The following is a 27,294-nucleotide window of genomic DNA, read 5'->3' as shown; positions in this document are numbered from 1 at the left end:
AATAATTGGCGAACTGCACTGCCTAAGACAGATTTAGATGCAATATAAGTTGCCTGGTTTCGCCCTCAATTAAGCTACCCTAAATAAACACAATTTATTCAATTCAAAAACCGATCGAATTTAGCATGTCTGTACAGAACGATGCCGTGCTCTCTGCAGTCACTGCCAGCATTAGGATTTCTCAGTGCAACCTACCTTGAAATAATTTGATGTCCTGTTCAATGTTTTTCTGCTATTTTCAAACAAGTTTGGGGAAATTTGTCAGAAATGTTAAAGACTCAACAACTGGTATGCGGATTCAAACTTGGCGTAAGACATACTATATGTATAGTATTAGATCAGGGAAGGACAACCTGTTGCTGTAGATGGGAATTTGAGCGGCCGTCGACACCTAATTCAATTAGTATGTGTTAACATCCGTCGACATGCAAATTGAAATTACGAATTCACTCCCAAATTTTTGAGAGATTTTAATTAATCTTGAAATTTTCTTTACACTCCGCGCAATTCCACATAACCTAATTTTTCGATTTTAATATAGCAGCGTCCTTCTCACTCTTAGCCGGAATCTTAATCGTGCGTTCCGCACGAAAGAAATTTGTTTATGGATAAATATTTGATAATAATATGTGATACTGCTACTATTAATTACGGAATTCATTCGTGAATCTGAAAAATTTTCGCGCTCGACGCGGCAATATGAAATCCCAGCATCTATTCATAACATTGCGACTCGCGATTTCGGTACGTACAGAAAAGGCTTTTGTTAAAAGTATAATCGTCCGGACTCCGTAGTTCACCGGCAATGGATATGGACAGATTAAAATAGGTATTTCGCGTCCAGTTAGTTCATTACGGCTATGCCCTGGAATGCGGCCTCAGGCTACAGAAGTAATCGAAATCGGCCGTGATTAGCAAAAAGGTTGCCTACCTCTGTATTAGATGATGTTCTCTTTTTGACATGACGAAAGTGTAGGGGGGGGGTCAGGGGGCGCAATATTTTCGACCTCCCCAAGGGCGGCGCAAGTCCAAAAAGGTTGAGAACCGCTGTACTAGAGGTTTACTCTCCACCAGTATAGGAAAGTGAGCATAATTTTCTTTTTACTGTTGACATTCCCAGAGTCGCAGTTTTGTTTCGAATGCGCCTCAACATCTCATGTATTCACTTATATCCTCCTGAAGTTGCAAATTCAATTTGTTAGATGTGACGTTAAATGTACTACGAAAGCAAAATTAGATACCCATTTTCGATGACAAGATTATGAGTCGGCGATGTTTGTATTTTCAAGGAAAGTTGCTATTTCGTTTCTCAGTTCACACACTCGTGCATGGATAGCGGCTCGACTTAATGTGCGAACATGGCAGATATACAGGATATCGCCGTATTGATTCTCTGCCTCTGGTAATATATGGGGTATGCTAACTGTCGGTGATCAAGTTTGTGAGACAAAATCAGCTTTTCCCAGCTTGTCCAGAACACTATTCAGGTTTGTTGTCTTGGTGTACAATGTCTTCTGGTGAATTAAACTGCAGATGACTAATCTACGGATGCTGGTTATCTCAAATGAAACGGAAAGGTTGATGTTCCAAGCGTTTTTGAAGCAGAGGATCCGCACCTTTAATGTCGTACCCTATCAGAGTGGCAATCCCTTAAAAAGTATGATATACCTATGGTTGCGCGATACACACGCTTTATAAGCACTGGTCTAGTCCATGCTACATACATTCTCCATCTCCTACTTTTAGTACGAGATAGGCTACTAATCAACAGCCTTCGCATCAGTTTTATGGCGTAACAATAGACCAATAGGACGGAGGATACTTACATCGTAACAATGCCGCATTTTTACCAAGCAGTGCTGCACTGCAGATTGGAACTCATTACGAAACGAAATTTCTCGGATTATCCTTGATTGTTGGATAATCCGCGATTTATCAACGAAAAACTCACATAAACCCGCTTCTACTGGTCGGAATTGACTCAAATTTGTTTTGCAACGTCTTTGAAGACAGCTCAACAATTTCATGGGGTTGGCAGGAAAATTGGGAAATTTTTTTTTTCAATTTTTCATAATAAATTAAAAATTTTAATTGGATCTGCAGAGTCCTATACTTGTTAGAATCGAACCAAATTTGGTGTGCAGGGTTTTTTAGGGTAACCTGACAATTTAATCAGTGAATGGCTGGAATCCGAGGAAAAAAGTTATTTTTGAACAGCCCTACTGGACATTCACCAGCCGGATTTTTTCGGACTCTGAATTTCCAATTGCCAGCCGGATCCGGATAGATTCGGATCCCGAAATTTTGGAATCCGCCTATCTCTGCCTACAATGCGCTTTCAGAATCGCCGCCGGTAGCAGACTTGTTGATCACCTAATCAGCAAGCTGCTGCTGTCGTGATCATTGAAGCATAGCCTATTAGCGAATCAAGAGCCATGGTTTCGTGATTACTAGTCTTCTCATCGTTCTACGGTGGGTGGCACGCCCATTCGTCGGCAACTACTTTCAAGCGCTTTGCACGAAATCTTAACGGTCTTCCTGTGGGCTTCTGTTTGCCCATTGTTGTTTTTATCAATATAACATATATAGTAAGACATAACAACGGAGCATTTTAAAGATTTTCCAAATTATGGACATCCCTAGTGCACAATGCACATGCACAATGCACATGCACAATTGCACACACGAACTATATAACATACACGCATTTGTACAAACATGACTTACGAACAAAATTACATACCCAGACTTTCATCGATCAACAACCAGCCTGCATGAGGGCCTGTTGAATACTTGAGCATATCTGAAATGATTTGAACGGGAAACTGTGCAAGCAGAGCAGGACAACTCGAGTGAGCCAACCAGCGCGGAAAACCTTACCTGGATCAGCACCTTCTAGCATTTTGACGTCTTTTTCGAATCGTATATTCTTGTCCCTTTTCTCAAGTCTTCTTCGATCTCTATTGTCAATCTTAATTGGAGCATATCCAACAGAACCATACACCGTTAGCGAAAAGAGTGTGTATTCGCAACCAGAAGGTGGACCACGAAAACAGAATCTACCCCATAGTTGTACTGCGGTACAAATCAAACACATAATTGTAATCCAATTGATGCTTGACAAAGAATTGGATTAATTGCAAATGGTATACGCAGGAACGTAGGGACGTAGAAAGGTAAGCAGACACGTGCGATTTGAACAACGCTTTACACTGACACCATGCATCATCAGAATCGTTTCTTCCGTAAGGTACCAAAACAACTAAGCTGGTGATTGAATATATACAGAAAAAGATACACGCCGAATGAAAACGATGTTCAGTCTGTAACCAGTCCGGTGAAAAAATAATCGATCGACACAACGATATCATAGTTTGTGAGGGATAGGTTCCATCTTCGTATAACAACTTTTAAGTGTGAATACAGCCCTTTCCGATAAGAGTACTGTACCGCCGATCGAGCGATTACTAATAATTAGGGCAAGTTTTTGTTGCAGTTAAATCCGTTGAAAGTTGCATTTATTTTTGACAAAAGTTGCAGTAAAAAGTTGCATTTATTTTTTCCACAAAAGTTGTACTAAAAGACCACATTTTGCTCGGTTGACTAAGAAAAAAAGGTCAAATTCCCAGATTGACTAAAAAAAAGGTCAATTTTTCGGCTTAGCTCCCAAAATACCGGTAAAAGCGTTACTTCGGTGCTGATTTACGGTGTTTCAGTCGAATTTGGCCGTGTATATCACCAAAATCGAAAATACTTCGATGAAAAATCGAAGAAGTTGCAAAATGTTGCAAAAAGTTGCATGAAAAAAATGGACGAAAGTTGCAAAAAGTTGCACTATAAGATTCCATCAAACAGCTTAAAACAGCATTCTACATATCTTCCGAGTATTTAGGAAGCTGCCGGAAGCTGTAAAAAAAGTTGCAAAAGTTGCAAAAACTTGCCCTACTAATAAGCAATGATATCTTAAATGTTAATCTGAACCGACTATTGCTTACCATTCTGGCACGCAGTATTTTCAAGCGCTTCTCCCTAAGCAGGGTCGAAAGTTTGGTATATTTGCGAATAACGTCCCCCGTTTCGCTATCCGAGATACGGATAATATCTATGCCCATCAAATTATTAATACCAAGGATGACGTCATAGACTGTGTCTTGGAGGCGGTAAAATCTTTTATATTTTCCGTCATACCGGAGTTCAACCAAAACTTCGACTAAGCTTTCTGTAAATATAGATGGGAAACAATTTGAATCAATTTTCGCACGTCTACATTTTTTGGTTCACATATATAGCTTACAGTGCGATGGTCCTTTGCGTTTTAGATTTAGCTTGATTAGCTTGATTGATTTAGCTATTTTTGTTTAAATCACACTAACATGTAACTTACAAATGACAATACATATAAACACTTAAACTGATGATATCAAATATCCTCAATTACAATTAGTGATATAGGCTACCAACATGTAATAGAATCACAAGATATCGAAGACGTAGGATACGGAGCACTGCCTATAGGATACGGACGACATGACGGAATGCCACCCACTGTCTTCTTGAAGTGGCGGGGGGTTCCGTTATGGTTATGCTTTATCAAGTATGCCGGGCCGCAATTGTCGAACAGCATCTCGCCAGGTATCAGACAGTCGTGGAGCATATGTCTATATTCAATTCGAAATACAAGCAATCTCTTCTGAATGAATACTAGTCATCCCTCGGGATCACAGGACCACGAACTAGCGTATCGATCTCGCCTTCCGCCACATGCCACCTCCTTTTGTCGCTTGCCTTTTATATTCTCTGCTTTACCTTTCATTCAGTGTGCATGCCTCTTCTCTGCTTCCCCTAGGCAAAGGTGGGTGTCTGATCTCCACGATTACTCCAAGTCGTTTCGGCACCTTCCTATATTTTCATTGTATCGCAGTATTTTGTCTTGTTTTGAACTGATGAAAATATCAATGAACTAATACTGATACTGGGAGCTCGAAGTCCACGACAATGCCAAAGTAGAAAACAACATTTCTATTCGGCAGCAGATAGCCGTGAAGTATTAGCATATCTTCAATAGACTATCTGTATGCCCATTACGTATTGCATATTTTGACGCATCTTGTTTCCAACATTCTGTAATCGTTGCTGCTGTGCGCTTTAATGAAATCTGTCATGTCTGGATGCTGAAAAGTTGGAGATTGAAGTTGGAACACTGCAAAATGACCTCCACCTCAGAACCCACCAAGGCTGCAGCAAACTTTTGTTGCCTACTACCTTGCTGACTAGGAAAAGTACAGTGGTGTATGCGCACTGCGCAGCAGCTATATGAAGGTTACAGGCGTGTTTGGTTCAACTTATCGTTGTGAATCAGCATTTCGCACATGAATTTCATCAAAAACAAACACAGAACACGCTTCACTAATACACATCTAGAACACTCTCTCAGAGATGCAGTGTCAAGTTACATACCAGAGTACAGCGTACTAGTTGATAGCATGCAATGCCAGGCTGCCCACTGACTGATAATAGAAAAAGAGAAAACATGATGTCCAGTCTGAAGTGTGACATGATTTATTTCAAAATTTAAGGTGACTGTTGTTGTATAATTTACACAAACATGGTGCGAAATAATTCATGATTTCTTAAAAATCTTAGTGACTAGCTTGTTTAAATCAGATGTTTTGATTCATAAGACTCTCTTAGAAGTCTTACCGCAATGTGATTCCTGCCCAGTGCTATGAATATCAAAGCGGGAATTCAGTCTGTTACGGGTAAATGACGGAAGTAAATGGTAGCCCGTCGCTTCAATCAGTACCCAAGAAGTAGCTCTTGATTGCAAAAAGGTTGGTGACCCCTGTATAGTGCGATGGTCCTCTGCGTTTTAGATTCAGCTCACAGTGCACCATATTTTGGGGTTCTCTGGCGTGGTGCACGAAAACAGAATCCACCGCACCCCTGGGATATATTTTATAAGAAGTTATATTAGTGACCCATTTCTACCCATTGGAAGGGCGCGAAAACACATTTTTTGTATCTGGAAATAACGTTTACATGATCTTCACCCCATGGTATGGTGGAAATATTATAAATACACCTATTTTACACCCATAAAGTTTATTCACACGCACACACGCAGACATATGATATATCCATATTATTACACGTCCATACCTTCTCCGATTTAAAACCAACCTGCCAGAGCGCCGATTGCACGTATCCGCACATCAGTAATTCGAGAACTCCAGCTATCATCAATTTCTATTATTACAATCCCGCCTCTCTCGAATTGCGTCATGTTGGCTTCTTTCTGAATAAATCCTCCAATAACACTTCCGGATCCCTTGATAGTCGGAGCAACTGTGATACAATACAATGTACATTGACGATACTGTGCGATCCTAATTAGTTTAGCTTCCACGCTCGACCAGCCTTTGCAATCAGAACAAGGACATTTTGTCTGCTTAAAACAACGGTGCGACGCTTGTCACCGCCAACTTCATTGATGAGGAATACTGCACAACGAACCCATGCAGGAAAGCATTTTGAGGGCATTTGTCGATGATTGGTTGGTTGAATAGTTATAGATAAACTGCTAAAACAGCGACTTTACCGACGATATACGCTGGCATAATACTATGATTGAATTGTTTTAGTCGACATCTGTCAGTATAGTCCTGTGTAGGCCTATGAATTGTGAGGAATACAAACGATTTCACCGTAAATGTAGAGGTTGAAATTTTAGTCATTAATATCGTATTGCGATTTGGGTTTCTCCGGAAGCCGAGGAGCTGTTAAGTCATGAGCGAAAAAGGAGTGCGACCACATATATTTAAATTATATTTTTGTGTCATAAAGCTATTCTCTGTGTAACCTGTACACTGTAAAAAATAAAGATGGGTTTTTAGCTAAAATCTAGGTGGAAACCATAATTACCACTTTACGAGAGGTGGGTACATGTCATACACCTCCGAAGAAGGTATAATTCCATAATCCCTCTTTTTACGAGAGGTGGGTACATGCCATACACCACCAAACAAGGTATAATAATCTTCCCACCTCCAACGATGCATCTTCCACCTCCCAAAACCCTCCTATAGAGTGAAGTACTAGCTCCTACTCCATGATGGAGCGGTAACGGCGGATGCTCAAATTTATAAGCCGTGGAATGCATATTTTCAGTTTTCACCTTCATATGAAAATCGTTTTCGATACCAAGCTATCGTTGTTGTTGTGACAGTATATGTCTTCATCATCATTGGTTTATTAGCAATGAACTATGAGTTCAATACACCACAAAAATGCGATACAATGAAAATGCAGCCGTATAAAGTTTATTCCAAAGTTCTGATATTGTTATGCGGGGTATCGACATAATATTATACTAAATTATGCAACGCATCAGTTATTTGCGCGGCGATTCCGCGAAGTCAGCTGAGTTTCCGCGGGAACCACATTCTCAAGGGAAACCCCGTTCAACCATCGAGTTTCATAAACACCGATGAGCTTATGGTTCGACTTACATCTTACTATCCTATTCAGTCAATTTATAGTCTGTACTCAATAATGATAGTTATAATATTTATTTGGTGTACTAAGTAGTAAGTTGAACACAAAAAGCGAAGATATTAATATCTCATGCTGATTAATCAGCCATGTCGGTTACGCTTTAATTAATCAGCGGCCGAACCTCGAAGCAGACAGATCGAAGAGACCTCGTGGGTGGCGCATGTCTTCTCTTGAAGTTCATTGTGAAGCGAATTCTTATGACTTGTGCTTATTTTTACTACACAGGCAATAGTTGTACGTTTTTTAATATGAACCGTTTCTTCCTGTTAATGAATTCAGTATGAACGTATTCTGTTCTCGCTAGCATAAACCCGTATATATAGTTGCTCAACTGTTCCTGTCGTTGTCGGCTATCTGACGACCTGCCGCCATATTTGAGAATGGAGATTACATTACGCCACGTGAAGAAATGGAAGGGGAGACGATAATGGACTAATAAATGAATTTTGCATGCTTCAAACTTGCCTTTTCAAATTTACATGCTTAAGTCAGAGTCAGCTTTGTTCAGTTCAGTTGAATTAATTGTTTGAAAATTTTAGAAGTAATTGCAATTTATGGTCATTTTCTAATATGAAACCATGCTATATAGTATATGCAGTAGGGAATTGGTGTATGCGCAGCACACTTAGGCGACTGGCAGGCTGACTATCACTAGTAGCTGGGGCTGGGCACAATGATTTGAGTACTCGAACCTGAATCGAGTATTAATTCTAATGATTCGAGTCGAGTAGGAAAATACGATATTTTCTAGTACCGGTACTGATATTACGCTTCTCTCCACTGAAAGTTAATTTATACCCGAAAATTATAGTTTCGAAACTAATTTTCACAGTTGAAGCCTTGAAACCTTGATTGGCGGTATTGTAGCATACGAGACATATAGTACAAAATCTACCAAGGTTACTGGACGTAGCATATTTCCGAAGTCATGATCATCCAACAGAATTTTCACCAAGTAGAATGAAATCGGTGAAGTCGAAAAAATACCAAAGCATCTTTTATGTGATGGATGAAAGGCATTAAATTCTTGGTGGTGGCTTAAACGGTACATATTTCAACTTTGACATCTTACATTCTGTTATGACGTCATAATGAGTGATACTTGACTACTTGACTCTACTCGAAGCATATTAGGTGATTCCGAATTGAATCAATCGGGTACTAGATTTTACCTAGCCCTACTTAGCATGAAAAGTTCGACTGGCTCACCAAGGCAAAGTAAAGCCTATAAATTCAAATCTGCTCATTTTTGCTGCTTCACCTGTTGAAAAAATGATTGAGGTTCGGTTTCACAAATTTAATCTCCTAATGAAATTTTTATTCTGTTTCACTGCATATTTCAAATTTCGGCTGCTTTGCAGAAAACGGTTTCGTCTGAAGACGAGATGAGATGCGCATGATTTCCCATCAACGCGGAATTGGTTGAAAATATGAAAGGAAAGGAAAGGACGTAGTTTATTTTTGTCCTTGATGTTTTGCGGCATATACACCGACTCATGATACACATACACGCGATCTGCGCATATGCATACCATGAGTACATAGTGTGCATATGCCGCTGGACAAGGAAGTGCAGATATAGCCTTTACAGCTTTCTTAGTCATGCACCACCCCTCCATGCTATCCCAGTAATGCATGAGCGCCAAGCAGGGAAGCCGTGGATACCAGTGTTACTAATCAGGTCTTTGGTCTGACCCCGGCCGGGAATCGAACCCACGACCTACCGATCAAGAAGCAGGACGCTTAACCATTACGCTATCTTGTCGGTTGATTGATAGGATGAAGTGCAGAAGCTAACATCGATGTCGCGAAGACAAAATGACGGATTGTGATTGGTATGTTTTTCTCTTTCTCCTATTATATCTATTATCTTTGTTGTGATGAAGCTGTTGATTTTGACATAAGCAGTGATCCCTTCAAATATTTGTATTGAGTAGGTAATTTCCATCTATTAATTGCCTGTCATGATATAGGCCTATATAGCGTTCTTCAGTCATGTTGCAATTGCACGGCATCAATTTTCGCACTGTTTTTAATCTATACTATTACGTAATTACGAAGCGACGCGTTGACGCACTCCACTTTGTTGTTTTGTAATGAGTTAATGTTGACCTGTATGTATTCAGTGATCAACTGGGACTTATAATATATTTTGTTTTACAGCATCTCAAAATCTAGACCGGATTGTTTCTATACCTACAATTTTTCATAAAGGATATGGCAACTTCTTCCAGGTTGAACAGGTACGGATTTTTATCAATATTATAAGTACCTGTTTGCTTAAAATTTGGGATGTTAAAAACTATTCCACTACTGGCACAAAGTCGAGCTTCAACTATAGTTGAGTCGTGGAGATTCGAAGACGATTTTAAATACTAAAAATTACGTTTTATAATATCAATTATTGAATTATAGTATCAATACATTTCTTTCAATGTCGTGTATTGAACCTTTTTTTAGTGAGGTGCAAACCTAAAACCCGTGTAACAAGCCCATGTTCCCTTTTCAGCTCGGTCCCACAACCCGCAGTTCTAACTCTGGGTCCGTGAAGCACATCTTTATGGTGTTTGCAGACCTCTAAATTTTTAACCTGAATGATAATATAATTTGTGATTTTCTTAGCTCGGGTAAAGCATCACTACGGATAATTCTAGGTTAGTACAGTGTAGAAGTAGTGATTTCAAATCCATAACAAAGCTACTTTAAGTGAAAGTAGAAAATGAAGGTCTGCAAAGTACTCAAGTAGTTTGAAAAAGTAAATATCAGCAGTTATACGAGGTTGCTACTTCAAACTCGCCAAGATGTACCGTCACGACTTGCAAAAATGGACTATTGATAAGAGGTGGATGGCGGTTGCACTATTATTGAGCATGATTTGAACTAAAACTTGATGGTGTCTGCACGGATGCCTTGATGGTTGAAAAAAGGGGTCCGCGCTGACAAGAAAATTGAAGGCCACTCTACTAAAGGTTACTGTTCACATTAGCTGATGACTCAAAATGGTCATCACTTCCACCTGGCCAAGTCCGCATATACATTGGCCTATTTGCTATTTGATATCATATGTTGACTGAAAATAGGATCCGCAGTGCCCTGCTGCCGGTATATTTGATAAGCTGATTACTGGAAGAGCATCAATGTGTGTGTTGTGTGTGTGTGTAGGGTATGTTTGATCTGATGCTTCTTTCACATAATAATACATTTCTTTAAGACACTCACATCCGCGTGGCCTACAATTTGCTTCGATACAAAGGAGAAAGAGTGGACTGTCTGGTTTGATGTTGAAAAGGTGAAGAATATCGAGAGCTTCCATGAAGCATTTGCAGTGATGCTAGAAATTCATTGCATCTTCGAAATGCAGTTTCTGACTGTCATGTCAGTTTTTCTGGCGCGTTTGCCAGGTGTAAGAGACACCAGTACTGCAGCTTATGCCAAACTGGATAACATTCGTGACTAATTTGCAAATAAAGTCATTGGAATGAAGGTGATTTAGTGCTTAAAGTGTGGTTATATGCTGTATCTCGAGGATATCCGGGTGGGATGAAGTGGAATCCATCCGGATAGGGCAAGGTGGAAAGTTGCCCACCTCATGATGAGGTGGGAAAACAACCACCAGGTGAAATAAGGTAGAAAATTTCCCTCCTCTTTTCAAGGTTTTTATTGAAACACCTTAAAAGGTGGGCCCAGTTTTTAGAGTGTATTACCCGGTTTCTAACTGGCGTTTCCACTTCTGCAAATAACTATTTTGGTTCATTTTTCCTTAGCACTGTGAACTCACTGTGCAGTGTTTACCTTCTCGGAATTTGGTGTTAATGACAGCGACTTGTTCCTAATGGTAACTAGAGTGAAACCACAACACCGGTGTCGGATGGTTACAATGTCGCCTAAGAACAGTGAACACAATCGACATCTTCCACCTTGAGGAATTATTTAATGAAAGTATTTCGTACTAAAAATCTCAACACTTGTTAGAAATGTGCTAGATAATACAGCCAGTTTTCAGAATGGCGTCGGGTGCAGGATGAAACCGTCCGGCGGGCCGGATGCGGCCCGCAGGCCCTATGTTTGACACCCCCTGCCTTACGGTGTACGATACACCCGGTTGCAGAGCCCTGCACTATGCAATTGACATGAAAGAATGATTCAGCCGATCCCTAAAGTATTCAAAACTTCAACTTAACGTTAATGAAGTTTATTCACACACACACATGCAGAGATATGATATATCCATATTATTACACTTCCAGGCCTTCTTCGATTTAAAACCAACCTGCCAAAGCGCCGATCGCACGTATCCCTACATGAGTGGTTTCATCAGAAAAACTCCAGTCATCATCACTTTCTATTATTGCAGTCCTGCCTCTCTCGAATTGCGTCTTTTTGGCTTCCTTCTGAATACCTCCTCCAATAACACTTCCGGATCCCTTGATAGTCGGAGCACCTGTGATACAATACAATGTACATTGTCGATACTGTGCGATCCTAATTAGTTTAGCTTTCACGCTCGACCAGCCTTTGCAATCAGGACACGGATATTTTGTCTGCTCAAAACAAGGGTGCGATGCTTGTCACCGTCAACTTCATCGAAGAGGAATACTGCAGAACGAGCCTATGCAGGAAAGCATTTTGAGGGTATTTGTCCTGTAATACAGCGGTTCTCAAAATTTATCAACTCACGGGCCGGTAAAAATTAAAAAAAAAATTGGCGGACCGATGGACCGTCAAATATTGAAAGCAACCGAAAATTTAAAGTATGCAACCATTTTTTCAAGTATGGTTTGTTTGTTTGATGTTCATGGTGTTTAGACCACATTGGTCATTTCACACCAGGCTCGTTTTCTTTATGTTTGATTGCAAGTATGGTTGTCACTTGTCAACCTTATTTTGACCGTGGTCCATTTTCTGCCTTGAAAATGTTCTGTGGCCACCTCTTAGCCTGGAGTCATGGTTCTGCTCAATGCGTGGTAATCGCCGAAGAAAAAATTAAAGTTGAATACAGCTCCTCCTAAAACGAATACCGAAATAATTTAATGTTACGATAATACGAGCTGCCGAAGTATACCGTAAATCTACATCATCAAATACACTTCAGTCCGAGTCTAATTCATACCCTTTTTAGCGCAATACAATATTAGACCCTGCTGGAATACTTGTTTACTTCAGCATTAATTTCCAGTTATCACATATAATCGAAATTATTTTCGTTGCTGTAAGCCATCCCAGCAAACACCCGATCTCCCACGGACTTACGGGTACGTCCACAATTGTGCCCAGTCGTCCCACGTCCCACTTTTTGTGACTGAGGACTTGCTCAGTAAGTCACAAATTGACGTCCAATTATGTAACTCCAAGAGACCCCCAGAGGAAGTAACTTTAAGAGTGCTCCTATGCCAGTCACCAATTACCATTCCAGTGGATGTCATAATAGTGTGATGCCTGGATGCCACCAACACAGGAGTTGATTTGGATGTCCTTACTGGGAAATCGTTTCTATGAACTCAAATGTGCATTATTCTGCAGTCAATGCTGAATAAGTTGTGTTGAATACAATCATGATACAAGTGAAATCTAGTGGAGTGAAGCCGTGAATGTTGATATGGTGTGACTTTCTCATCGCGTGGAACTTCACAAGCCCGGCTGTCGATCATTGCGGTCGCACAGTGCTAAAGAGGCTCGATATAATGTGCGATACAGAGACACAGTAGCTTATTTTATTGTGACATTACTGGGTCGAAAATGCCCACATCAGGGGCAAATACTCGTAATGCATGTGAAATATTCCGACATCAGAACTTGATAATCGTCATGATGGGATTGTGATGACTATTCCAATCACAGAATAACGCAGTAAGTAATCCTCTCGGCTATTTCGATAATGGAGTCGAACACGCCTGTTGCTTCAGATTCATCCAACCATAAAACCAGAAGCCTGCCTTCTTCTATTTGGCGAGCATCGCGCATGCGCCGCGCGTGTAATTCAATTTGATCACCGTATGTAGCAATGGCGGAGGGACGAATTATCACAGTAAGGGTTTAGTTCATAATTGGAAACGTTAACAGCGTGGACTGTGAGATGTCTCTATCATGAGTACCGGAAGGGCAGGGGGGGCAGGGAGCTTGGTATTTGAGTGCTATATTTAATAAACAGCAATAGTCTCGATCATCATGAACTGCTGATGCGATATAATGAATTTGATTATATGATTATAATGACACGGCCGTAATATCACCTACAGACGGAATTGATCGACCCGCTGCTAATCAGTAACTCATGCAAGCCGATAATTCTTGTAGTAGGCTACATTTGATACTATATGATAATGTATTGATCATAGAAGTCTGATTTATTGTGCTCTGTTCCATAATGTCTCACAAGCAATAACTTGCCATTTCATGTGCATCCTGTGAAAAGTTTTACAAGGATTTCCTAGGACTGCAGGACCCAATCAGCAAACCAGATGCCGCATAAAGTAATGTACCGGTATTTTATAACATATCGGTATATACTGAATTTTGAAATGTTATGTAGGCTAATAGAAATGTGGAATGTTCCTGTATGGAATGTGAGATTGCTGAATTTGTGGATGCATGAAGATTGTAGCATCACATTAACATCCATTTCGTATTTTTGTGTCCACAACAGTATATAACGATAACCATCTATAATAGCGTTAATAAAATAATTGAGGCTTTCAGTGAACATGTAAGAATTTTTGGCAATATTGGTTTATATTTAGGGTATTTTAGGAACAACATTATAATAGTTTGTTAGCCCATCTTTAACTTCGCTCTAATCAAAGGATACTCAAACATTAAACCAATTATAAACTCTATAAACTTAACATGTTCATGGCCTGGTGCAGACGGGTTGTTGGCAATGTTACCGCAATGTTGGCACGGCCTCCGTGCATACTTTTATTGCTTGATTATAACTTTCGATATTAGTATATATACACGGAAACATTGCCTACAATGCAGCAGTATCAAAAAAGTAGGCTATGGATGGGCCCTAAGGAAGGCTGATTGCTCATGGTCAGGTCATCTTGCCGTCGATAAGAAAATACAACCTTATTATCAATGGATTCTTACTATATATGGATGGGACATATCTGTGTTTGTGTATACAAAGTTACTTCATTTCTACCAGGAGACTAGATATTGAACAGGCAATGTTATGTAGTTTTAAACTTCAGAGGAAGGCGCCGCAGTGGTGCATTGTTCATGGATCAAGATGTTAAATTATGTAAGTTGAAGTTACGAACTATATATGATGATTTATGATATTTCATTAATTAGCAATTTATTACCCTGAAAAAAGTGCCATCGATGATGCGGAAATATACAATTGACGGTGGTTCGCAATCGGGCTGCTAAAACGTGCTGGGTGGAACTATAATTTTATTATAAACTGCATTGCTATAGTGGCACAGAGCGTGTAATATCAGTAGGCTGTCTTGAAAATAGTCACATACTTGGCTCGAATCATAAGAATTGATACTCGTTCGAGATTTGAGTAACCATACCAATGTGCTCAGCCCTACTGATTAGTCATTGTAGTGAGTAGAATGTGCGAATGGTCCAGCTTCAACTTCTTTGTTTTTTTTTTTACAGGATATTCTAGATTCCTGGCTTGGCTTCTTGACAAATGGCTTCACTACAAACATTATAATATCTTTGATTATTTAGATCGGCAATGTCTTCAATTGATAGTGTTCAACAACGTCAAGAACACTGTACAAAGTATGTCTTGATGACTGGAACCAAAAACGTTCAGAAGAACTACTGCCACATGGAACAAGCGTTGCTGTAAAATCGGTGCTGCGTCATCCTCAGGAAAAAGTCAAAAGGTATAAAACATTGAATACACTTCGTGGAAACCAGAGGCTGTGAAAGTAATCATCTTTTGAACTGAAGTAGATGTAATGTTATGGATTTATACACTCCTAGAGGTAACAACTTTAAAGTTGCGTTAGATCTACTCGAAATGGAAGTAGATAATGCACTTCTGGAAAGTATACAAATAATAAGTTTGAAAAAGTAGATTTGGTTGAGGTGTTGCGTAGGCATTCTTAGCGTTTAATCATAGTTGGTGGTCAGAGTACATATTGTGTGCACCGGAGTTTAAATAGTTGCAATGACTTGAATTTCTACTGCTGTATAGGGCTGGGCACAATGATTCGAGTACTCGAATCTGAATCGAGTATTAATTTTAATGATTCGAGTCGAGTAGTAAAAGACGATTTTTTCGAGTACTGAAATTATACGCTCCTCGCCACTGAAAGTTGATTTATCAACGAGGAGTTTATCAACGATCAACGAGGTTATGCTAATTTCACTGTTGAGGCCTTGAAACCTTGATTGGTCGTATCGTAGCATGCGAAACATGAAGTACAAAGCTCGGAACGTTACTGGAAATAGCACATTTCCGAAGTCATGATCATCCCACAATATTGTCACCAAGTGCAATGAAATCGGTATGGTCGAAAAAAATAACAAAGTATCCTTAATATGATGGATAACAGGCATTATATTCTTTGTGGTCGCTTAAAAGGTGCATATTAGAACTTTCACAAATAATATTCTGCTATGACGTCATAATGAGTGATACTCGATTACTCGACTCGACTCGAAGCATTTTACGTGATTCAGAATCGAATCACTCAGGTACTCGATTTTGCCCAGCCCTACTGCTGTACAATTAGCCATTTACCAGGCTTGTAAAATTCACTTCAAAATGAAGTAAAAAGTTCTAAAAGAAGATTTTGTGCTCTATTCTATCCCAGGGGTTTTCGAACAGGGCCCGTAGACCCTTTTGTGGTACGATATGCATCGTGGAATTAGACCTATATACTGTGGTTCTCGTGCTATGCGCAATTTTATGTGAATTGACTATCTGATTTTAATATAGGTACCATCAGAAATTGTGTTGAAAATAAATTTTGAGCTTCTAGAAATCTTATGAGTAGCATGAAGTGTGCGATCGCTAAGGCTAAGAAACAATGCTATTACTATGGCTAAAGTTGTTGATATGTTCCAATAATAATCGAAGCCAACATCTAATTCTGAATTAATTTGACTTTGGTAATGACAGTAGCAACAGCCTACTTATCACGACTATATCAAAACCCGGATTAGGCTACACCGCTCAAATGCTCTGATACCAGATCAAATTTCAGTAGATTTTAAAATACAACTGTGACACGTCAAAGGTCCACCAACTGAAATAGTATAACCCAGAGTTTGATGATGTCATGATGCATCCTATTGCATCATCTCTATAACTCATTATTTTAACAAATTATGCCCAGCACAAAAATAATTTTATTGAACTATTCAAAACTGTGATTTTTTTCGTGTCAAACGTGAATAATACAATAGTAAATTACATTCTCGAGATGTTTTTGGAATGCCTGTCTGCAAGCTCCCGTCAAATAAGGCCTACATGGAAATTATACATTGAATATCCCTATCTTGCTGCGTCGTCAAAAATCTGAAAATTGACCTGCGACCACATTTGAATTTGAAGCCTCTGCTCTATATGATGTGACAACATTATGAACAAGGAAAAGTTGAAATATCTATCTCGTATGCGAGTTCGAAGAAAATGAATACCGGCTCTACATCATATCGAAGAATGTTTTTTTAGATTTAAGATAATTCCTATTTTATTGTACTTTGAGACAATACATTTGTCATTCACACGATCGTGCGTAGCTACGTCCTACATGTGCCATGTTCTGCGATATGACGAATCTATGTTTTTAGGCCTCGCAGTGGTACATAGAATCGGAATTCTAATTCTTGTTGAATACAATTTATGTACCCTAAAAGATCATCTGTTTCGACTTATCGTTACTCTATTGAGTCTATTCAGATTCGTGGCAAGCCCTAGTTGTAGTAGGTGATAGTTCCAAATAAAGGTGGTCAAAGTATTCATCGTTAGTACCGTACTAAATAGTATAAATAGCGATTTACAAGACATCAAACTACTTCCAAGTGTCGACATGGTCAAAATATGGAGACTTGAGGAATGTCGTAGTTGTATGCTTTTAAACAGAGATAAGGAAAGCAATCATGTTCAGCACTCAATTAGAAATATTTGTAGCGTCAGTAGTCTAGTACAAGTAAGAGTAACGCAATGTATTTCTGCTCGGGTTCAAGCACTCAAGCAGCGATATACATGGCTTATCAAAACTATTTTAGGTAAAGTAGAAGTTCTGGAAAGTACTGAAGTATGTACTTGAGGTGTTTCCACAATATAATTTGATTGACGGGTTTCATACTCTGTATCACAACGTCATAAGCTCCCGCACTCGAGTAGACATTGTAGTAGCGTCATAAATTATCACTCAGCACAAGTAGAAGTAGCGGATCACAATTAATGCATGAGGGAATAGAAATTGAAGCAGCTCTGACGCAAATTTCATGTGCTATGTCAGCAGAGTGGCTCTACAAATGATTTGCTGACATTGTTGTATATGTTTCAGGCAAAACAAAGACCAAGAAGAAAACTGTTGTTGCAACCAAGTTTATTGCGAATACGCACTCGCGCTCTTAACATGATGCGGTGCAAATGATGCATCGTTTTATAATATGCAATGTAAATTTTACTTATGATTGCTCCATGCTTTTCCCTGTTTTAGTTGTATTAGCAGTTTCACTTTTTCAAAGTCATGTGACACGTTTATTTCTAATTTCATGATGCACTTCAATTGAAATGTTTGTAATGGTAATATAAAATTGACTTAGAACTTGCTGTTATATACAAAATCCCACTGACACATTTATTCGTAGTGATTTCCTGATCGATTTTTCACGTAAGCCTGAACTTTGTTTACCAGTAATAGTTCATTAGTTAATGTTGTACTTGTATTTTGCAATTGTCGTTTTACAGTAACCCAATATAAACAGTTCGATAGTTTGTATGATGTTGAATTCAATGTAATTGCACCAGGTTAGGAGGGGAGTCCTGATATAGTAATCCTGAGGAATAGAACAGGTGGTAAATGATATATCCATAGGGAGTCACGTCGCGTCCACAGTAGGTCTGACGCATCCATAGGGAGTCGCGTCACGTTCACATCAGATCCAATGCGTCCATATGGAGTCGCTTCACGTCCATAGTAGACCAACTCAGGAAGTGTTTAGGACGCTTCTAGTAGTCGACAAATCCACTCCGGGGAAGTAACACTGGGCGTCCTGCGTCTTTTCCGCAGGAAGTCAACTGGACATCGGGTGTTTGCTGAGATAGGTTATCATAGGCGTAGACAAAAGACACTGTCCCTCCATTTCGACTTTTACATTGTGACTCAATTCGTGTCTCTAATAAGTCTCACCAGAATTGGCTGAAAGGCTTGATGTAGTTAAAGTATAATTCGATAATAGGAATATATGTTTTGATCGAATAACATTAAAATATTATTTAAACTTTCACTAAATCTCTAAATTTCTAAATAGCTCTGTGGTTCACTTCAAAATTCTCTTGTGACCCGCCAGTGGGTCATGACCCACAGTTTGAGAACCCCTATACTCGGGAGTGACATTTCGAGGGTTTTGTTCATCAAATATGTTCATGATGGTATTCATGTAATGTTACGGTACAGTGAGTCTGCTAAGGCGAGGTAAAATTGCCTTGCCAGATAAGCGTGCTACCGTCAAGATCCGAAGTCTTTCGCGTCGAAGGCCGTGGATAATCCGACTGCGCCAATTGGAATAATATTCTTATCTTCGACGATATCGAAAAGACAGGCGTTTCGGAGTCGGATCAAGCACCTTATCAGTTGACATGCTATGACATCAGTTAACATGAGCTACCATGCTCATTTCCCACTACCGCCAGACGTACTACGACGACATTGCGTCGCACGAAAACACCTGGCAACAGCGACACCGGGTCATCCACAAAATGAAGGAATCGGAAACGAATGATCGTGCAAACTGCGCGATTTAGCGCGTCAGCTCGTATTTGTCGCTCGCATGTCGTCACAGGAGACGGCTTGAACTTCAAGTCACATCGAACATGTTTCCAGGCCTACGTTACCTCACAAAGTTCTCAGTCAGTTAAAAATTATATGTTTTATTTATTTTATCATTGAATAGTATATTCCTATTGAAATGAAACCCGAATATTTTCGGTTGACACTCGTCAGGGGTAATCGTCAGCAACTAGTAGAGAATAAGAAAGAACATTGTTTAGCAACAATCGTATCACAAATATGACGTCACCAGCATGAAACCTCTAATGAGAGAGCGTTCAGAGCACTATTCCCAGGTGGTACACGAGCTCCTTCTGTTGACAGAGTTTTGGTTGGTGAATTTTGATAAAATTCGACTCCAAGGCACACAAGTGAAAGTGTGAACGGCCCCTCCCTATAACGCGAAATTTGTCGTCTCTATAATATTCGCACAAATCGGATTATCCAACAGATGTCTGCCGATTGCAGAATTAATGGCCTTCGATCGGTCAGCATCAAGCTTGCGATGAGTGGATGAGTTAAGGGCGAGCTTTTCACCAATCGTGATGCACATGTACTGATAAAACTAGGGACATGCTAGATTTTGCGTTCCTGCAGACGGTTTGACGTTCTTCCCACGTAGCTACAATCACAGTGGCACTTATGTTCGTACACTACATTGCTTTGTTGTTATTTTATCAATGGAATAGCTTTTAACATCTTGCATCTTGATATCAAAGTATAAAATTTTAATATACCGTGAACACTTTGCCGATAACCATGGCCAGTTCCAGTGACTTTGCTCTTGAACTGTTTCCCGACTGTACTTCCCATCCTGCTGTAAATCGTAAAACGTAAATCTTTCTCTAGCCGCTCAAAATGACCAGTCAATATCTTTACGTAAAGGTTGCGAATATGGCGAAAACTAAAGTTGAAATTGTAAGTAATCCGCATGGATTCCGGTCAGTTGCAGAAATATCAAATATTGTCTCCCAGGGATATCTAGAACAAGATATAAAATCCCTGCTTTCTTCATTAAATTCTTATATTTGATTGGTGAGGTTTACGATATGAATACGATAAATGTTATTAATGTTTGCAGGATATCCAATATTTGTTTCAATATTTTTGTTGTTAGACGTATAGATGGCAATCCATGTTTAGGCTTACATATATATATATATATATATATATATTACCTTTCTTTCTTTTTTGTTTTTGTTGGGCGTTCTTCAGCACCATTCCTTTACAGATACTTCCTCTTTATCAATTGTGGTTTATATCAATCCCAACGATTAAAGGTGTGTGCTCGGTTATCTATTACCAATTTCACGTGAAAATGCAGAAAGAGCAGAAAAGACATAATAATTCAGCCGCACAATGAATGATAAATTGGTTCAATACCAATACCGAGAAAACCATTACCGAGACTGCCATTACCGAGAATGGACAATACCGAGAATGGTCAGGACCGAGAATAGACACCACCGAGAATGGACATTACCGAGAATGGCCAATGTCAAGGATATATCTTACTGGGACTGACGTTGTCGAGAAATTTATACCTGAGCATCGATAACGAATGTGGCAACGCCGTGATGCACTCACACGACCTGTGCATATACATAACATGCCTGCATTTCATATATTGCATTCTCGGTAATATCCATTCTCGGTAATGTCCATTCTCTGTGGTGTCCATTCTCGGTAATGTCCATTCTCGGTGGTGTCTATTCTCGGCAATGGTTTTCTCGGTATTGACCGGACACCTGATAAATTACCGATCAAGATGAACTCTGTCTTAAATATAGTGCATATGCATGGATCGTTTCTGTTTACGCGGCATGACTTGGAGTGCCCAAAGTCCATAGGAAGTTTGTTGGTTTCGAATACAGAGAATTTGATTGTATTGGGTAAAAGTTATACGCCACTGACTCGGGTTACCATATTTTGGAAATCTGAAAAGAGGACGCTTTTTCAAAAAAATTGTCAATTTTCCCGACTTTGTGGTTGGTTGACTGAAAAAAGGTAAACTTCCCGGCTCAACTCCCGAAATACCCACCGAAACGTTACCTCAGTACTAATTTCCTATATCTCAGTCGAATTGTAACCTTTATTTAACCAAAATATTCAAGAAGAGGACAAATCCTCTTAAAAGAGGACGTATGGTAAGTTAGATACAAAATCGATTTTATTGGTCTCGCGATACAGTAACGAAGTCCTGGAGGGTATGATAATGTTGTCTACGGATCGAGGCCCGCATAAACTCCCAACACTTGTACACCAACACATTGTATGTAATGTCATACACCTCATTTATGTGAATACTTGATAAGGGTGAACAATCGTAAAGTATATTCGATACGCGTTGTCATCATTCACGGAAACAAAACAAAGGTTGTGAATCTACATGCTTAGTTGCATTTGGTCATTGGTTCTGCTTTATCGCTTTGCGTTGAATATCCGGACCCGGTTATGAACTGACCTGTATTGGATTTGTAATTTCATTCTGAATGGGGCGATATGCATTGACAAAAAAACGATTTAACACTACATATCCCCTGTACCTATAATCTGTATAGTGTGAGCATGAAAAATATTCACCTGAAACCCGGAATCGTTGGCACTATGGGGAGCACGCATTCATGCATTTCACGAAGATTGTCATATCCATGTATCAACGAGTTAACAAAGTCGAGAGGATTACAACTTTAGACCGATTGATTCTGGAAAATCCAAAGCACTAACCCGGACATCGCAGTCATATCGAAACCGCGCGTTGTTATTGTGTGTGGCTAACCGGTGATTTTGATGTGGTGCTCCATACCAAGTGAATATGTGATTACACAAATGCATCGAAATCACTGCGCGTGTACATTTCAGACCTGTTCGTTGTAAAGACTATACGAAAATATAGAATTGTCGGGTGTGGTTGTCAGATTTTAAAACTAACATGCTATTTTACTCAGGTAAACATCACATCTCCAAGTGAAAATGGTCTGTTACTCAGGGAAAAGATAGATTTCCAAGTGAAACGGTATTGTTACTCAGGGAAAAAATATATTTCCAAGTGAAAATGGTTTGTTACTCAGAGAAAAAATATATTTCTAAACGAAAAGGGTTTGTTACTCAGAGAAAAAATATATTTCCAAACGAAAATGGTTTTGTTACTCTAGGAAACGATAGACCCCAAGTGAAAATGTATTGTTACTCTGGGTAAACGATTGATCTCCAAAGGACAATGGTATTTTTACTCAGGTAACGGCGGACCTCCAAGTGAAAATGGTAATTTTACGCAGGTAATTGGCAGTTGTCCAAACGAAAATGATATTTTTACTTGGGTAGGTATCGTGTGTTCAACGTTGGTAGTGTGATTGGTCTTGTTAAACGTAGTTGTCGAGTTGTACAATATACTTGTATTACGAGGGGCGGGAAATTAAAATGTTATTACGACTGTAATAAGGTTGTTGTATGTTGATTTGATTTGGTGCAACTGACTCGCTCGGTCTCGACAATGCAAAATAGATGGTTCGTTTTGAAACCGTAACCAATACCACGTGTAAGTCGATGAGATTTCCACCTCCGTGCGTTCAGTCATGTCGAGTCTAATTTTAATACGGATCCACAGGTAAGAAACACACACTAACACCGTAAACAGAAGACGATGATTTTGATACAGATTAGTAAACATATTTCCCAGCTACATGTTCAACTAGATCGGAATTTATTTTTCTGTGTGTGCCAGTTTGGGATAAAATGTAAATAGATTGGTCGTTTTAATTGGATTGTGATTGTGTCGTTCAAATGTATGGCTCAACACGAAGACTTGACGCTGAACAACAATTCGATTCACAAAACATATCCATTGCGCAATTTGTCACTGGCGTGTAATGGATTAGGGATATTTTTAATATCGTTCCACCTACTGATTGTTTTGTTGTGAGGTCAATCATGTGATGACTCAGCACTTTTCGTTAGCGAAGTAGATTGATTTGCGTGTAAGATGTAAGGGTCGTCACTAGAAAACATATGTGCTCTGTTGTTGGAGTAGCTGATTTATTCATATGACATTGACAGAACCCTCGGGTAGTGACTATGCTTTTCTTTCACGAAAGTTTACGTGGCTCATTGTAATAAATTTGTGTTACCTAAACTCAGACAGATACCGCAATTGTGCTGGACTTACGCATGGTATTCACATACTGTACACATACAAACCTTTGTGTAAACAACTCTGATGTATCTGTGAGTACTAGTTCTGTGTTGAACTATTTGAATAATAAGATTCACGAACATCCTTTCATACAATAAAGTTCTTGAGACAACGAAACAGTTTGAGAGCGCCACCAATCATTGCACAGGTTCGTAGCGTGGAAATATCGAGCGAATCTTTTCATGTGACATGAATATCTTTCATATACCTTTGGTAGGAAATGAGTTGTTTAGGATAATCAGACACAACCTACAAAAGTTAAACTTGTCGCATTTGATTGCCTACTTTTTATCGATGTCTTTGTGATGTTGAAAGACGGATGAGTTTACATTTACATATAGTAAGCGGAGAAACTCAGGTAATAAATTTTACTCGTTTGAAAATACCGATCAATGGAGTAACAGTATCAATATGAGTGGTATATTATTTTTCGTGATATGCAACCAATCTTCTAAGCATAACTTTTCAAAAATGCGTCATGTTATAGAGAAGTCGGTTGTTATGAATTCGAAACAAATGTACTTCGATTATCGCGACAAAGCAAATTAAGATCAACGCCGTATTTCGGAAGCGAATGTGTATCGTTTGGTATGTTCAGCAATCACTAAATGACAAAAATAGCAAACTGTGCATACAACCCGGTAGTTAAACGATACAGTTACAAGTTGGATGTAATCTTGATTTACAGATGACAGCTTGATGATGTAAAGCTCAACCACTCCAGTCCAGTGTGTTTATTGCAAAGTATTTGACACAAAAATAATATTGAATGAAGACCCACACATCGGTTTCATTACCTAGCGAGTGAAAATTGTTTTCTGCTGGTCCGATATGATTTGCATTTAGTAAAACAATCTACATCAATTAAGTGACGCTGTTTAATATCCGTTGACTGAGTAAAATTTCTTGGGGTTTCATTTAGTGAGTTGCTAGGGATTCAATCGCATACAAGTAAGGTGCTTTAGTGACTGAGTATTGTGATGACATTTACTTTAGCGAATGACAACTGAAAAATTTCCGATTTCTTTGACGGTGTGTGTGTTTTACAAATAATTCTAGTACACCTAACTATAGGACACATTTAGCAAACGTCGTGCAAATTGTTTTTTCTGACGGCAACGACTTTCAGTAGTCTGGTTAGATGATGACAATTATTTTAGAAGGTTCAAATCGGTATCACTACTATGAACGATAATACAAACAGATTTTTGTAGATTTCAGAGTAGCACATACTTCGATTTTATTATTGCTATGAGTTTTGTATTAACCAATACCAGTTGAATAGGATGCGTTCGGTAAAGATATTACAATTGCTTCTGTGCTGATCAAAGCCTTAGAGCAGGGGTGTCAAACATACGGCCCGCGGGCCGCATCCAGCCCGTCAGACCATTTCATCCGGCCCGCGAGGTCGTTCTGAGTAAATTGAAAAATTATTGTATTATACAGCACTTATCTAATGGAATTAACTGTCGAACATGTTCATCGGCCACATTATTACCATCTGTCGACAGTGTTGAGTTATGAGTCAAGTAGCCTAACTATCATGAACAAGGCGGCGACATTGACACTGCATAATAGGAAGGCAAAAATTGCACATCCTGTTCAGAGTTTTCTGGGAGAGAGGACCAAATATAGGTATTCACAGAGGCGGAAACAATAATGAAACCGCTTGCATTAGAAATATGCTGTATAATACAATCTTTTTCTAATTTACTCGGAAAACATGAATATTATACATAAATATTATAATAGCTACACGTAGAATAGAAATCAACTATCGCTGGTCGCACTGCTGCTAGCATTACTCTGACCCCGGTCTTCAGAGAAATCGAATAGTGAGTTGGTGATATAAAAATAATGGACAAAATTCCAGCGGCCTCGTTTACAATCTCTTATATTCCCTCACGCAGGGCCAACGACGCACCACGATTACAGCAAGACAATATTGAAATCTTCAAGTTATATCTTCGTTAGAGACTCTGTTTTAGTGGTTTACAACTGAATTCAATCGTCCAATCATCGCATATTGTCCATTCCATTTTCTGCGAATAACGTTGTTGCTAGAATAGGGCCCATATGATCCGTGATATAATATATCATAGTATTTTGCCTGGCGGTTGATAATAAAGCATTCCATTGAAAAACAGAGGTATGTATTTGGACTTTAGAGGTAACATTTTTGGTCATTTGACTATGGTCCGGCCGATACCCTACTATTACCGAGAATGCTATTACCGAGATGGACATTACCGAGAATGCTATTACCGAGAATGGACATTACCGAGAACGGACAATACCGAGAATGGACATTACCGAGAATAGACAATACCGAGAATGGACAATACCGAGAATGGACAATACCGAGAATGGACATTACCGAGAATGGACAATACCGAGAATGGACACTACCGAGAATGACATTACCGAGAATGCTAATACCGAGAATGGACATTACCGAGAATGCTATTACCGAGAATGGACATTACCGAGAACGGACATTACCGAGAACTGCCAATACCGAGAATGGACATTACCGAGAATGACATTACCGAGAATGCTATTACCGAGAATGGACATTACCGAGAACGGACATTACCGAGAATGGATATTACCGAGAATGGACAATACCGAGAATGGACATTAGCGAGAATCCTATTACCGAGAATGGACATTACCGAGAATGCTATTACCGAGAACGGACATTACCGAGAATGGACATTACCGAAAATGGATAATACCGAGAATGGACATTACCGAGAATGCTATTACCGAAAATGGACATTACCGAGAACGGACTTTGCCGAGAATGGACATTACCGAGAATGTATATTACCATATCATCGTAACATATTTGATGGGACTGACACTATATGACTATGGTACCGAACACAGTGGACTTGGAGACGACCAAAGTAACCATAGACCATAACCACATTACGTACAGATTACGTACCATATTACGTGCGTGTAATGCAGTAGCGACCAACTTTTTTACCCTTCGCTACCATTACTGTAAGAAGCACGGGCGTAACCGATGCCATTGTCAGCGTCTACTGGCAGCTGAACGACGCTTCCGCCTAATCATCATCATCATTGGTTTATTAGCTATTTCATCAGTTCAATACACCACAAAAAATGCGATACAATGAATAGACAGGAAGATGTCGAAGCGACTTGGATTTGTCAATGGAATCAGAAAGTCCACCTTAGCCTAGGCGTAGTAAAGATGAGGCATGCACACTGAATGAAAGTAAAGAATACAGTATAGAAAAAGAAAGCGACAAGAATAGGGCGGCATGTCATGGGAAGCGAGATCGATAGGTCAGTCGTGGTCCGGTAATCTTGAGGATGTACTGTATTTACTTAATAGTAATTGCTTGTATTTCGACTTGAATGTGGACATGCTCGTCGACTGTCGGATGGCCGGCGGGATACTGTTCCACACATCAGGTCCGGCATATTTTATAGAGCGGTGATCTTTTCGGTCGATCATATGATATTTGGACGATGTGGACGCGCGTGTGTTGTACTTGTGCGCTTTTGATTCCGGCCATCTAGTGCGGCATCAAGACG

The 27,294-nt window shown here is 39.4% G+C and overlaps 1 protein-coding gene and 2 long non-coding RNA genes across 4 annotated transcripts in view; 2 read left to right on the top strand and 1 right to left on the bottom strand.

The window, feature by feature from the left end:
* The window catches only part of LOC145439606 (uncharacterized), a 231,524-nt gene that overhangs the window by 153,844 nt on the left and 50,386 nt on the right, over positions 1–27,294 (bottom strand). The gene's annotated exons all lie outside the window — the stretch shown is intronic.
* LOC145438563 (uncharacterized) lies at positions 10,273–11,042 on the top strand. The gene is made up of 2 exons (XR_013914968.1): positions 10,273–10,523; positions 10,766–11,042. It is a non-coding gene; the product is annotated as an uncharacterized LOC145438563 (long non-coding RNA).
* Positions 13,762–18,108, top strand: LOC145438562 (uncharacterized). 2 transcript variants are annotated; one of them, XR_013914967.1, is made up of 3 exons: positions 13,762–14,024; positions 15,241–15,401; positions 18,042–18,108. It is a non-coding gene; the product is annotated as an uncharacterized LOC145438562 (long non-coding RNA). The 2 variants fall into 2 exon arrangements; XR_013914966.1 differs by lacking the exon at positions 13,762–14,024 and adding an exon at positions 14,602–14,797.

The sequence above is a fragment of the Botryllus schlosseri genome, chromosome 5 (assembly GCF_051294905.1).
Source record: "Botryllus schlosseri isolate E-star chromosome 5, Bs_hap1, whole genome shotgun sequence".
Lineage (NCBI taxonomy): Eukaryota > Metazoa > Chordata > Ascidiacea > Stolidobranchia > Styelidae > Botryllus > Botryllus schlosseri.
The sequence above is the reverse complement of the archived record's forward strand: the minus strand, read 5'-3'. Positions and strand labels throughout refer to the sequence as shown.